The following is a 14,571-nucleotide window of genomic DNA, read 5'->3' as shown; positions in this document are numbered from 1 at the left end:
ACATGCAACTGATTCAAGTTTAGAAAGATCACAAGATGCAAGATCAATATCTGAAAATCAAAAGAAATTTATATACTATCATGAACAATTGCAAAATTTAAAAAAGCAATACCATTTGCATAGTTATAGAAGTTGAAATACTTAGGTATAATAATTTTAAGAAAATCATATACATGATATGTGTGCTGAAAACTATAAAATACTGGCAAAAGAAATCAAATATTGAAATAGGTGAAGAGACATACCACATTCATGAACTGGAAAACCTAGTATGGTGCAGTTATATTCAAGGACAATAGAATTAGAATAATGAAAAATAATTGAAAAAGAAGAATAAAATTGAGGGAATTATAGTAGTCAACATCATACAGATACAAACCGCACAGCCGTGTCTGACTCTTTGCAACCCTGTGGACTTGTAACCCTGGGAGCCTGTAGCCCACCAGGCTCCTCCGTCCATGGGATTCTCCAGGCAAGAATACTGGAGTGGGGTGCCATTCCCTTCTCCAGGGGATCTTCCCGACCCAGGGATCGAACCCAGGTCTCCCGCATTGCAGGCAGACGTTTCACCCTCTGAGCCTCCAGGGAAGCCTGAAGTCAACATTAGGTCATTGTAAATCTACAGTAATTAACTGTATAGTATTGGAAACTGATCCATGTGTCAGCATAGAGTCCAGACATTAGACCCGCACAAATACGGTCAATTGATGTTTGACAGAGATGCAAAAGGAATTTAAGGAGAAAAAGTATTTTCTCAAAAAATGTTGTTGAAACAATATAAATCTAGATACCAAAAGCATAAACAAACAAACAAAACCCTGATCTAAACATTAAAACTAATACAAACATTTACACTAAAATAGATTTAACTCTAAAATATGAAACTATAAAATTTTTAGAAGGAAACAACAAAAAGCATTTGTGATCTGGCATTAGGCAAAGAGTTCTTAAATATGACACATAAACAACAATTTATGAAAAAAAAGGTAAATTGAAATTTATTGACATTTAAAAACTGCTCTGAAAAAGTTGCTGTTGAAGAGAATGAAAAGACAAACTATAGAAGTGGGAGAGAATATTTTCAAGGAACAGTAAAAGTTTTTTTTAAAATATATTAAAATAAAACCCAAACCTCTTGAAACTCAACATACAGAAAACAAAATTTTTTTTAAAGAGTAAAAGACTTGAACAGACGCTTAACCAGAGAGGATACACAAAAGGCGTGCAAATACATGAAAAGATGTTCCTCTTTATATGCCTTCAGGAAAATGCAACATAAAAGCTTTGCAAGATACACGTCTATTAGAAAAATTAAAATCATAAGTAAAAAATACGGAAGAGACTAAGACTTGATGACAATGTAGAGCAGTTAAAATTCATAGATTGCTGGTGCTAGTGCAAAATAGTACAGTGATTTTGGAGAGGGTTTGACAGTTTCTTATAAAGTCAAAACTATATTTACCACATAACCAAGCAACCTCACTTATAGACAAATGTACATCAGTATTCATAGAGCTTTATTCATTGTTAACTAAATACTGGAAAAAAAGATGCCCTTCAATGAATCAACAGATAAACAAGTTGTGGCACATTCATACAGCGGAATGTTTTCAACATTGTAAAGAAAGGAATTATTGATGCACAAGATTGCTCTCGAAGGCATTAAGACCAGAGAAAGAAGCCAGTGTCAGGTTATATACTATATGGTTCCACCTATATGACTTTCTGGTAGCATAAGGGATTTTGTAGGGGAGAGGATAGGGGAGAGTGAGGCTTGTCTGTATCCTGGTTATCCATGGTTAACATGCACTAAAATTGTCACCCAGATTGTCAAGCCAGTTAAGCTTTCTCCCCATTTCCCTGGGCTGGGGGCTGAGCAGGAAGACTTCAGGGCCTGGCTTTCTGCAGAAGTGTTTTTTTGTCAGCCTCTGCTCAGCAGGGCTGTGGTCTCTGTGTCATGTCCCAAGTGGGTATTGAAGCTCCAGCCCCGGACATGAGAACCTGGTCAACAGCTACAGCATCAAATTGTATCTTTACTTACATGGTTTTGTGTTCCCGTTCATTTCTGGAAATTGTGGTTTCTTCTTTCTTGTTTGAAAGTCTTTCCATATTAAAAGCTACATTTGGACTTGGATGTTTTCATTTGTGTATTTTTCATATTATTGTGTTTTTGGTCTTGTAGAGATCCACTTGACCCATTTCATCAGCTGTGGAGTAGCAACTCATACATTTCTTCATGCACAGTAAAGCAATGATTCGTACATAATAGCTACTCAATAAATTCATATTGATTCATTTTCCAGATTTTACGGATTTTTAGTAGGATATTGGAGAAGGAAATGGCAACCCACTCCAGCGTTCTTGCCTGGAGAGTCCTGCGGACAGAGGGGCCTGGTGGGCTGCTGTCTATGGGGTCGCACAGAGTTGGAGATGACTGAAGTGATTAGCGGTAGCAGCAGCAGCGGTAGGATATTGGAGAATCAACCTTTTTTTTTGAATATGGTCAGACTAGAGAGTTTTTATTAATAAATTCACAGATTGGACGTGACCTGGGGTGCTCAAGAGGGCCTGAATCACCAGTAGAGGAATCTTTCCTGTTAGGAACAGTATTCACAAAGCTCCATCAGGCAGTCATGTTGGATCACAGGATCAACATGGGCCAGGCAGTCACACTGGATCACTTTCAGATCACTTGCTATTAAGTTCATTCACTCAAACCACAAATATATATTAAGGATTTACTGTGAAAGAGACTGTGCTATTTTCATTTTTTCCCAGTAACAATAGTCCACTGAATCTAAAATGCATATTATCTAAATCACTTACTGATACATTCTGGAAAGTGCATGAAATTAGACATCTGGTAAAGGACTTTCTTGAATAGTCCCGAAGAATCCTCTCCATGTGGGAGAGAGGATAGTATTACCAACACTCTTATTATATCTGTCTGATTTGCAAGTTCCAAGAGCCCTTAAAATGTGCTAATAAGAATTACTGTTTTAACCAGAGGGATGTGATATATATATATATATATATATATATATATATATATGTACACAATTATGGTTGATTCGCATTGTTGTATCGCAGAAACCAACACAACATTGTAAAGCAATTTTCCTTCAATTAAAAAATAAATTTTAAAAAAGAATTGCTGTGTTAAGAAGTAGAACTGAAAGAAACTGGAGATGGATAATATTTCAGCTTGATACGGGATTTTGCCATTTTCCAAAGCACAATTACATCCATCATTTTGTTTGATATTCACAACCACCCAAGAAGAGGCAAGAAGCTAATATTTTCACAGTTTAAAAAATAAGAGTATTGATATTCATAAAGGTTAAGTAATTTACCTCCATGTCACCCTAGAGATAGTAAGTGATGGAACGAAAACCAGACATACATCTTGTGAAAGTTTATCTGGTGAACTTTGTGCTGTTACATTGTACATTCAACTTGAATTTGAACAGCTTTTTAGGAAAAGTTGCCTTTTGTGACTCTTACATTGTTATTAAATATGGTAAAAGGGAGACATTCAAAATACCTGAGGTTATCTATATAATTGGTGGCTTCCCAGGAAGCTTAGCTGGTAAAGAATCTGCCTGCAATGCAGGAGACCCTGGTTTGATTCCTGGGCTGAGAAGTTCCCCTGGAGAAGGGATAGGCTACCCACTCCAGTATTCCTGGGCTTCCCTGGTGGCTCAGATGGTAAAGAATCAGCCTGCAATGCGGGAGACCTGGGGTTCGATCCCTGAGTTGGGAAGATCCCCTGGAGGAAGGCATGGTAACCCATTCCAGTATTCTTGCCCGGAGAAACCCCATGGACAGAGGAGCTTGGAGGGCTACACTCTATGGGGTCACAAAGAGTCAGACATGACTGAGTGACTAATCATAGCACATATCTATATAATTACAAAATTTACTTTCATATTTATACTGGTCCATCCTTATTGTTAGTAATCTGCCTTTATATTAAGCATATATAAATTTGGGCCATAAAATCCATTCTAACTGAACAATTTCCATCCTGTAAATGTGAATTAAATTCTATTTACTACCTTCCAATAGCTATTTTCAAGCTGTCAGAGTTTCATTTTAACTATTCAAAAGAAGACACTTCCCAGTTTTAATTTTTTTAATGCACAATTTAGGGGAAATGACTATGTGAAAAAGCACAAAATAATAAAAAGAAAATAGAATATATCTCACTCACCTTTATTCAGCATTTCTTATTCAGAAGGCATGGAGAAATATCTAACTATCAAGATTCTTTGATATAACATATCAAAAGTCCAAACCCTTTACCTCTCAACATACTCTGCATTCACATAGTTCCCTTCAATGCTGTTTGGAATCTAATTCATTTGTTTTTATTTCCTATTTCTCCTTTTATCAAACACAAATTTTATGATTAATGCCCTGGAAAAGGCCAGAAGATATATTTAAGAGAGAGAAAAGTGTGACTATTTCTTTACTGAAAAAAAGCGTTATAGGGTAACAACCTTGAAAGTGCCAGAATTTCAGAACTCAGGGCAAAATTACTGTAACCTCACATTAGCTCTCTGGCTGGGGATGACTTATGTATTTGTTATGGCATATTACACACGGGGTGGATGAGACCAGCACAAAGGAATGTCTCAATGAAAATAAAGCACTTTTAAATGTGAGGTCTGACAATCCAAATCAAGATGAGCAGTCCTAAAAGAGAGTCATTCAACACTAAATATAGCCATGAATCTGTCTTACCCATGGACTCCATAAATCAGATGATCATCATTGCCTTCTTGAGGAAACTTAGACACAAAGCAAAAGGAACAATGGTGATCATCTCCTCTGGGAATTCCTCAATAGCCTATGTGTGCTTCTTGTCCAGTTTTTTGCATACTCTTAACTAAAAATAAGCATCATTTACCTCAGAGAGAATAATTCTGTATGAGTGGAAGAGAAGAAAATGTGTAATGATTTTTTCAACATCCAGACTAAATGATAAAATGCTAGGTTGTATAGTCACCTCAGTTCCTACTTCCATGTTTCCATTTGTGGTAACTTCAACTCACTGGAGGTTCCTTGGTGGTGGGAGTGGTAAAGAACCTATCTGCCAAGGCAAGAGACATAGAGATATGGGTTTGATCCCTAGGTTGAGAAGACCCCCTGGAGGCGGGCATGGCAACCCACTCCAATATTATTGCCTGGAGAATTCCATGGAAAGAGGAGCCTGGCAGGCTGTAGTCCACAGGGCTGCAAAAGTCAGACACAAGCTACTTAGCACTCACACAAACTCACTGTATCAAGTTGGGTTTTCATCCCCAGAGACTAGGGTATTCCTTGCTCTTTATTTATTTATTTTTAATTTTTTAAAGATTTAAAAAATGTGGACCATTTTAAAAGTCTTTTGCTGAATTTGTCACAATATTGCTTCTGTTATATGTTTGTTTTTTTGGCTACGAGGCACATGGGATCTTAGCTTACTAAACAGGGATTGAACCCGCACTCCCTGCATTAGAAGGTGAAGTCTTAACCACTAGACCACCACAGAAGTCCCTTCCTTTGCTTTTTACATGTCCCCATTCTACCCAAAGTCAAAGCTGTATATTGTCACCCTAACTATTTAACTGATATGCAAAGTACATCATGTGAAATGCCAGGTTGGATAAAGCACAAGCTGGAATCAAGATTGCCAGAAGAAATACCAATAACCTCAAATATGCAGATGACTCCATGCTTATGGCATAAAGTGAAGAGGAACTAAAGATCCTCTTTATGAAAGTGAAAGAGGAGAGTGAAAAAGCTTGTTTAAAACTCAAATTCAAAAAACTAAGATCATGGTATCAAGTGCCATCACTTTATGGCAAACAAATGGTCAAACAATGGAAACAGTGACAGACTTTATTTTCTTGGGCTCCAAAATCCCTGGGGATGGTGACTGCAGCCATGAAATTAAAAGATACTTGCTTCTTGGAGGAAAAGCTATTACAAACTAGACAGCATATTAAAAGACAGAGACATCAGTTTGCTGACAAAGGTCTGTATAATCAAAGCTATGGCTTTTCTGGTAGTCATGTATGGATGTGAGAGTTGGGCCATAAAGAAGGCTGAGCACTGAAGAATTTATGCTTTTGAACTGTAGTGTTGGAGAAGACTCTTGAGAGTCCCTTAGACAGCAAGGAGATCAAACCAGTCAACCCTAAAGGAAACAAAGCCTTAATAGTCATTGTAAGGACTGATGCCAAAGATGAAGTTCCAATAATTTCACCACCTGATGTGAAGAGCCTTCTCATTGGAAAGATCCCAGTGCTGGGAAAGATTGAGGCCAGTAGGAGAAGGTGACTATATCTGGATGGCATCATCTACTCAATGGATATGAGTTTGAGCAAACTTCAGGAGATAGTGAAGGATAGGGAAGCCTGGCGTGCTGCAGTCCATGGAGTCCAAATGAGTCAGACAAGACTGAGTGACTGAACAACAAATTCTACCCAACACATTCAGTTCAGTTCAGTCACTCAGGCATGTCCCTCTTTGCGACCCCATGGACTGCTGCACTCCAGGCTTCCCTGTCCATCACCAACTCCCAGAGCTTGTTCAAACTCATGTCCATTGAGTCAGTGATGCCATCTAACCATCTCATCCTCTGTTATCCCCTTCTCCTCCTGCCTTCAATCTTTCCCAGCATCAGGGTCTTTTCAGATGAGTCAATTCTTCTCACCAGGTGGCCAAAGTATTGCAGTTTCAGCTTCAGCATCAGTCCTTACAACGAGTATTCAGGACTGATTTCCTTTAGGATTGACTGGTAGGATCTCCTTGCTGTCCAAGGGACTCTCAAGAGTCTTCTCCAACACCACAGTTTGAAAGCATCAATTCTTTGGTGCTCAGCTTTCTTTATGGTCCAACTCTCACATCCACACATGACTACTGGAGAAACAATAGCTTTGACTAGATGGACCTTTGCTGGTAAAGTAATGTCTCTGCTTTTTAATATGCTGTCTAGGTTGGTCGTAGCTTTTCTTCCAAGGAGTAAGCGTTTTTAAATTCATGGCTGCAGTCATCATCCCCAGTGATTTTGGAGACCAAGAAAATAAAGTCTGTCTTTATTTCCATTGTTTCCCCACCTATTTGCCATGGAATGGGACCAGATGACATGATCTTAGTTATATGAATGCTGAGTTTTAAGCCAGCTTTTTCACTCTTCTCTTTCACTTTCATCAAGAGGTTCTTTAGTTCTTCACTTTCTGCCATAAGCATGGTGTCATCTGCATATCTGAGGTTACTGATATTTCTCCCAGCAATCTTGATTCCAGCTTGTGCTTCATCCAGCCTGGCATTTCGCATGATGTACTCTGCATATAAGTTAAATAAGTGGGTGACAAAAGACAACCTTGATGTACTCTTTTCCCAATTTGGAACCAGACCATTGTTCCATGTCCGGTGCTAACTGTTGCTTCTTTATCTGCATAGATTTCTCAGGAGGCAGGTAAGATGGTCTGGTATTCTCATCACTTTAAGAATTTTCCACAGTTTGTTGTGATCCACACAGTCAAAGACCTTGGCATAGTCAATAAAGCAGAAGTTGATATTTTTCTGGAACTCTCTTGCTTTTGTGATAATCCAGTGGATGTGGGAATTTGATCTCTGGTTCCTCTACTTTTTCTAAATCCAGCTTTAACATCTGGAAGTTTTTCGGTCACATACTGTTTAAGCCTGGCTTGGATAATTTTGGGCATTAACTTTGCTAGCATGTGAGATGAGCATAATTGTGTGGTAGTTTGAGCATTCTTTGGCATTGCCTTTCTTTGGGATTGGAATGAAAACTGACCTTTTCCAGTCCTGTGGCCACTGCTGAGTGATCACTGGTGAGTGATCACACCATCGTGGTTATCTGGGTCATTAAGATTTTTTTGTGCCCAACACATTACAAATTAAATTGACTTAACATCTAAGAAATTACCAAGAATCAAAGGGAGGTGGAATTATGTAGGGTGAAGAGGTGAAGGAATGCAGCTACTGTAGTATTTCTACACACATTCATTTGATCTGCTTAATTATCCTACAGACTACAAAGAAGCTAAGACTTATCTACATTAAGTTAAAGTAAGGTTAACTTACCTAAGTTAGGTCAGTTTTCCACTTAGCATAAGATATAGATCTACAACCAGAGTCTTAAACCACTAGTGACCTTTCTTTTGTGCCCACTTCAACTTTATAGATTGAACAATCAATAAATATTTGCCCATATTAAAACCATCTATACATAAGGTATAGTATTAAGTCCCCAGGGAAGTACAAAGATACATTCAAGTATTTCTCTGTTATTAGCATTTTCAAAATGATAGAGAAGGGTAAAGAAACCAACACACACTTGTGAAGATGATACAAGGAAAAAAAGACTTGCTCAATAAGAAGTTCCATGCAGCTAAACAGTACTTGTTGCCAAGGAAATAATACAAACAATGCTAGATGATGTCCTTTTAAACTTTATAAAAGGTCAAAAGAAAAAGTGTCATTTCAATAATTATATTTTGAGGAAAGAGCATTGTAGATATTGTCACCTTTCTATATCTCTTTTTATTTATAGTCCTTAACATCATACCCAATAAGCGGGGGGATTTCATATAAACCCCACAATTTCTCTGGATCTTAATCAGTTCATGAATTAAATCTGGAGGGTAACGCTTTGCCTCCCTGAAACAAATAGTTCTTTGAAATTCTTATTGATTAATTTGATCATGGAGATATTGTAGACATTCTCTGATTTGGATAGTGATAGCAAATTTCCAGGAAGTCTGTGGCTATGACATTGAGTTTTAGATCATAGATGTCATCTCCAAATGGGCAGGAGTACGGGGACCCAGGGGACTTGCTTCCCTTTGATTTAACAATGCAAGGACAACAACCAGACCATCTGAGTTGCAAACTATTTACACTTCCCAAGTTATTGTTGATTTGGATACCATACCATTTTGGAAAAAGTTTAGAACTTTGTAGTTTGGAAGAGTAGAAAATCTGATACTACTTTGGCATTTTTGAATGGAAGCCTCTCATCTACCACTCACTTACTGTTCTTTTTCTAGGAAAAAAAAGAGTATTTCTTTTGTTTCTTTGTAATTTTTTCCAAGCTCTTCCTATCTGTGAATTCATATCCATCTCTTTTCTACATGACTATTTAGAACCACCTGAATGTCTCAAGTGGGAAGATAGTGTTGAAATAAAGGAATAAAGAATATGCCCTCCAAATAAGTGGGCAGGTTAAGTCAAGTATATAAACTAAAGTCTCTTTCATTCCAAAAACAGGGGGAAAAAATTGAGACTACCTTCTCAAAGTCTCCATCAAGATAAATCTTAACCAAAAAAAAAAAATGCTTTTCAACTAATCTTATTAAATTGCAACTGTTAAATGTAATAAGAGAAAATTAAAAGGACAAAGCTCATAAATTAAAGAGATAGAAATTTCCCTTTGTTTAAAAAAACTGAAGTGAATTAGAGAAAATCACTTATTTTACTTTCCAAAATGCCATCATAGTGAATAGTTAGTGGATTGGAATATTATTTCTGTTACACTGTGTTACTTTTCCAGTTTTAGAGAACATACCCTTGGCAAATCATAAATGTTTTAGATTCACTATTAAAAAGAATAAAAATGGAAAGGAAAATAAAATCCACACTCACACCTACCAAGTACGATATCCAGTGGGACAGCCAGACTGCTAGGCTTCTGATCTTACTCATTTTATTAGATTCCCCGGGGTTTGAAAAGTGCTTTCTAGTCTAAATAAGGGCTGAAATCCTAGATGGACATTATATGTGCGTGTGTGTGTTAGTCGCTCAATTGTGTCCAACTCTTTGCCACCCTATGGAGCATAGCCCACCAGGCTCCTCTGCCCATGGGATTTTCTAGGCAAGAATGCTGGAGTAGGTAGCCATTTCCTTCTCCAGGGCATCTTCCCAACCCACGGGGTGAACTGGGTGTCCCACATTGCAGGCAGGCTCTTTACCATCTTAACCACCAGGGAAGCTCAAATGGACATTAAAGAAACCAAAGGGTGCTAAATACCCTAACTCAAAATAAGGTTACGTGCATGCATGCTAAGTTGCTTCAGTCATGTCTAACTCTTTACAACCCCATGGATTGTAGCCCTAGAGGCTCCTTTGTCCATGGGATTCTTCAGCAAGAATACTGGAGTGGGTTGCCATTTTCTTCTCCCAAGGATCTTTGGGATCTAACCCAAGTTTCCTGCATTGCAGGCAGATTCTTTACTGCTAAGCCACCGGGGAAGCTCCCGACATAAGGTTACTCAAGTTCCATTGGGGGCTTCCCTGGTAGCTCAGTCGGTTAAAAAACTGCCTGCAGTTCAGGAGACCAGGGATAAATCCCTGGGTCAGGAAGATCCCTTGGAGAAGGAAATGACAACCCATTCCAGTATTCTTGCCTGGAGAACCCCATGGACAGGGGAGACTGGTGGGCTACCGTCCATGCGGTCGCAAGAGTCGGATACGACTTAGTGACTAACCCACCACCACCAAGTTCCATTTATTGATTATGTAGGATACAGGCAGACTGGCTGAGGTTTTTCTTGTTTGTTTGTTTTCGAAACTCTTTGAATTGCCTGACAGGGATGTCATTTCAAAGAGCCTTCAGACAGGGTAATTTGGAGCAAGGATATATTTCATTCAGACTTCCTTTATTCACTAGAGCCTAGGAAATAGGCCAAGTAAATTAATATATCTTAGATAAAAAGTGTCTAGGACTGAATTTAAATAAAGCCCAAATGATTAATTAATTAAATCATTAAGTAGAGCTCATTTGATCTATTTTGCATGATAACATGCTTTGGAAATAGTCATTAGAAAATCATGTAAATGATGTTCAACCCAAGGGTGAAGTGGAATGGGGGTAATTAATGGATAGAGATAATAAACTAGCATTTACCAAGAGCTTATTATAAGCCAAATACTCTTCCATGTCTTACTCTTACATGTATCATCCTATTTATTCCAAACAATGCTGTGATGTAGGTATTGCTATTGTCAGTAGTTTACATAAGGACAGTGAGGGCAAAGAGAAGTGAGAAAATTTGCTCAAGCTCTCATATTTGGTAATTAGTATAGTCTGCATTCAGGTTTGTAGTCTGCCAGGAAATCTGGTTTTGGGGGGCCCATGCTCTTAATCACCACCCTAAGCGAAGAAAGGAGGTGAAATTAAGTCAAGGCATACTGACGGTTTAGTACTTGTGGATTTGATATTTGTCTCGCACTGAAGAACTTCCCTGAAGATCCCTTCCTGAGGGTAATTTGCAATTTTGCTGGGATGGAAATATAAACGATGCTTCTTATCAGGTTGGCAGATAATGATCCTTCACTGAGCAAATTAGTGAACTTAACCGAATACCCTCCTCCATGACTGAATGGATATTCCCCTGCCCCTCATGCTTCAGATGTGTAAGCACTCATGAAGGGATAAACATGGGCAGTTTGGGTTTTACAAGAATATTTATTTCTTCAGCTGTATCTGATTTACCTGGCATGCAGGATCTTCATTGCTTCATGTGGCACCCTTCCTGGTAGGGCACAGACGCGGGCTCAGTAGCTGCAGCACGTGTGGTCTTAGCTCCCCAACCAGGTATTGAACATGCATCCCCTGCACTGCAAGGCAGAGACTTAACCACGGAACCACCAGGGAAGTCCCCTGGATGATTTGTGAGCTTTTTTTTTTTTTTAATAAAAATAAGATTATACATCCAAGTCCAAGCTTAGACCAGGCCTAAAATGTTTGCTCAATGTTAAGTTATCAAGATAGAAATTGAGGTGGAATCTTCAGTTTGACTTGAGGTGTCTTTGAAAACTCTTGATCACATCATGAAAGCAGAATCTTCAACAGATAGAGTCTGAAGACATGGTATGCTTATTTGTAAAATGATGACAAAGAGAGTCAGGTGTCCCAGTCCCAGAATGAAACCTAAAAGCTCGGTTCAAGAATAATTCTCTAAAAACCATAGAAAAGTTGAGAAGATGAAAAAGAAGTGTTGGGAAAACTCATCCCAAGGTCAAATTGGACTCTGATTTCAGTAAAGTATGGGGACAGCTCTAGTATATTAAAAACATATCTCTTCCTTCTCTTTTCTGTGATGATGATTGTTAAAAATGCATTTTTTTTTCTTTTTGGCCAAGTAATTTTTATCTAGTTGGACAGGTACTTTGTTCACTGACTTTTGTTTTTCCTGGTTAGAGGAGGTAAAAACCTGATTGTGCACAAGTTTTGTGGCCACATTTGTGCAAACTATAGAATTGTGTGTTCTACAGGCAGTTGTTTAAGAGAAAGCTGGGGATAAAACAGTGAAAATATAAGAGATGATAAATAAGAATAATCTTTCACGTGGATGGTCTGGAGTTTATGCAACTGCCCTGGATGGTCACTGGCTAGTGATGCTTGTGAAATGCTGCCTAGCTTATCACTAGAGATTTTAAAAGACTAGGGGACAGGTGGCCAGCAGGGGCATCAGGGAAGGAGGCTCTAAGACACCTGTCCCTCTTCCGCACACTCACCTCTTTCCTGTGTCTGTGGTTCTACCAGACCCAGCCTTCACTCTGCCATACTCTCCCTTTGACTTGCCACTGGCCTAATTCTCTCATCTTCAAGGTCAAGGTCCCCTCCCAGAGTGCATGTAAAATCCGATTGCTGCTGCCCACACAGCCATCTCCTCTCTTTCTTCTTAGTGATACTGGCTGCATAATTATCACCTTTATTATATGTTCTACTGCTCTTGAATCATTTAATGTGCATCTCTAGCTAGATTATAAATTTATAATCTCAAATATTTTAGGGAAAATTCAGAGTATTAACAAAGGAGAAACCAAGAGGAAGAAAGGGAAGAAAGGAGGAACGGAGAGAGGGAGGGGGGATGGGGGGTGGCAAAACAAGAGAGAGAAAGAAGAAGGAAAAGAAGGAAGGAGGGAGGAAGCAGTGGCATTATAACAACTTGGATGTCACAAAATATCTCACAGTCCACAAAAGCACAAAGCTAGTGTTGGTTGTATCAGGAGACAACCAATTACTGGTGACTGATTTTTTGCTTTTGCATCCTCCTTTAAACAACTTGTCTTGAATACCCCCATTCCCTCTCCCCACCTTCTTGCATTTCTACTGTAGCTTATATTAAAAAAAAAAAAAAAAAGCCAATTATTTCAATGTGCCCAGGGGAATAGGAGGAGGGGCTAAACCCTGCATAGGTCTGACAAGTAATTAATGCAATGAAAGAAAAAGCAGGAGAGAAGTGATCGCCTTGGGAACAAGACAGCATGCAGGAAGGGGAGCACACTTTTATTCAAAATACAAAGTAGATCAAAACACCAAGACCTAAAGATGTGAATATGCTTACATTTATTAGAAAACTGTATCTGAGAAAGATTAGGGATCATTTTCACTTGAAGCTACAGTATGAATTTCAGGTAATAGATATTTGTTCACTTTAGCTCACTGATATTACAAAGCCAGAATTTCAAGCTATATACATACATATATATGTGTGTGTGTGTGTGTGTGTGTGTGTGTGTGTGTATGTATGTATATGTGTGTGTATATATATATATATTTATATATATATAAAGGCTTTTGATTTTTTTTTCAGGAGAGGAGTGGGCATTTTTTGCAGAGAAAATCTAGATGTGAACTTGAGCTCCCATGCCAGTTGTGGGCTGGGGTGCATTCCATCTCTTCCTTGTCTGTCCCCCGATTCAGTCCCCAGACCAGTGGGGCTGCCCCCACGGACTGTGTTCCCAGGCTTTCACTGCCACCATTTCTCACTTGGTTGACCCAACGACCGATGGGACGATAGGAAGTAGGAAAGAAGGGATGCCTTTTCCCTTCTGCTGGCACACGCCTCAAGGCCAGTCTCCACTGCCGGGGGCTGCTGCAGGCCCCTGATGCTGCCAGAGGGGACATCCACCTTCCTGTTAGACCTCTCTGCCCTTCAGGACCTGTGCAACAAGCTCTCTGCCCCTGAATCAAACATCCCCATTCTGCCTTTCTGGCTAAATTTTGCCTGATCCAAATTTCACAAAGTTGGTTCTAATGCCAGACCATTTCTAAGAAAAGAGCCTTTCAATGATAACAAAAGAATGAATGTTAAACTATATATGTCTTTATTTTAATTTTATATTTTCAGCCATGGCTTTTCTCTCCTTTCAAAAATACGTTCCAAGGTATAATTGACTGTTTATGTGAGATTATCTTGTTAGCAATATCCATTTCAGGTTTAGGTTGGGTGCAGGCAGACAGTGGGGTGCTAATTCCTCAAATATGACATTTGCCATAGTTTACATTACAGTTTAAAGACTCCACCTGCAATGCGGGAGGCTTGGGTTCGATCCCTGGGTTGGGAAGATCCCTTGGAGAAGAGAAAGTATACCCACTCCAGTATTCTGGCCTGGAGAATTTCATGGACTGTATAGTCCACGGGGTCACCAAGAGTCAGACACAACAGAGCGACTTTCACTTTCAGATGACAGCTTAATTTTTATTATCTTCTTCCATGCCTGACTGACTCTTAACTGGATTATAAATAGAGGACAGGAGGAACCAGG

The sequence above is a fragment of the Odocoileus virginianus genome, chromosome 9, assembly GCF_023699985.2.
Source record: "Odocoileus virginianus isolate 20LAN1187 ecotype Illinois chromosome 9, Ovbor_1.2, whole genome shotgun sequence".
Taxonomy (NCBI): Eukaryota; Metazoa; Chordata; class Mammalia; order Artiodactyla; family Cervidae; genus Odocoileus; species Odocoileus virginianus.
The sequence above is the reverse complement of the archived record's forward strand: the minus strand, read 5'-3'. Positions refer to the sequence as shown.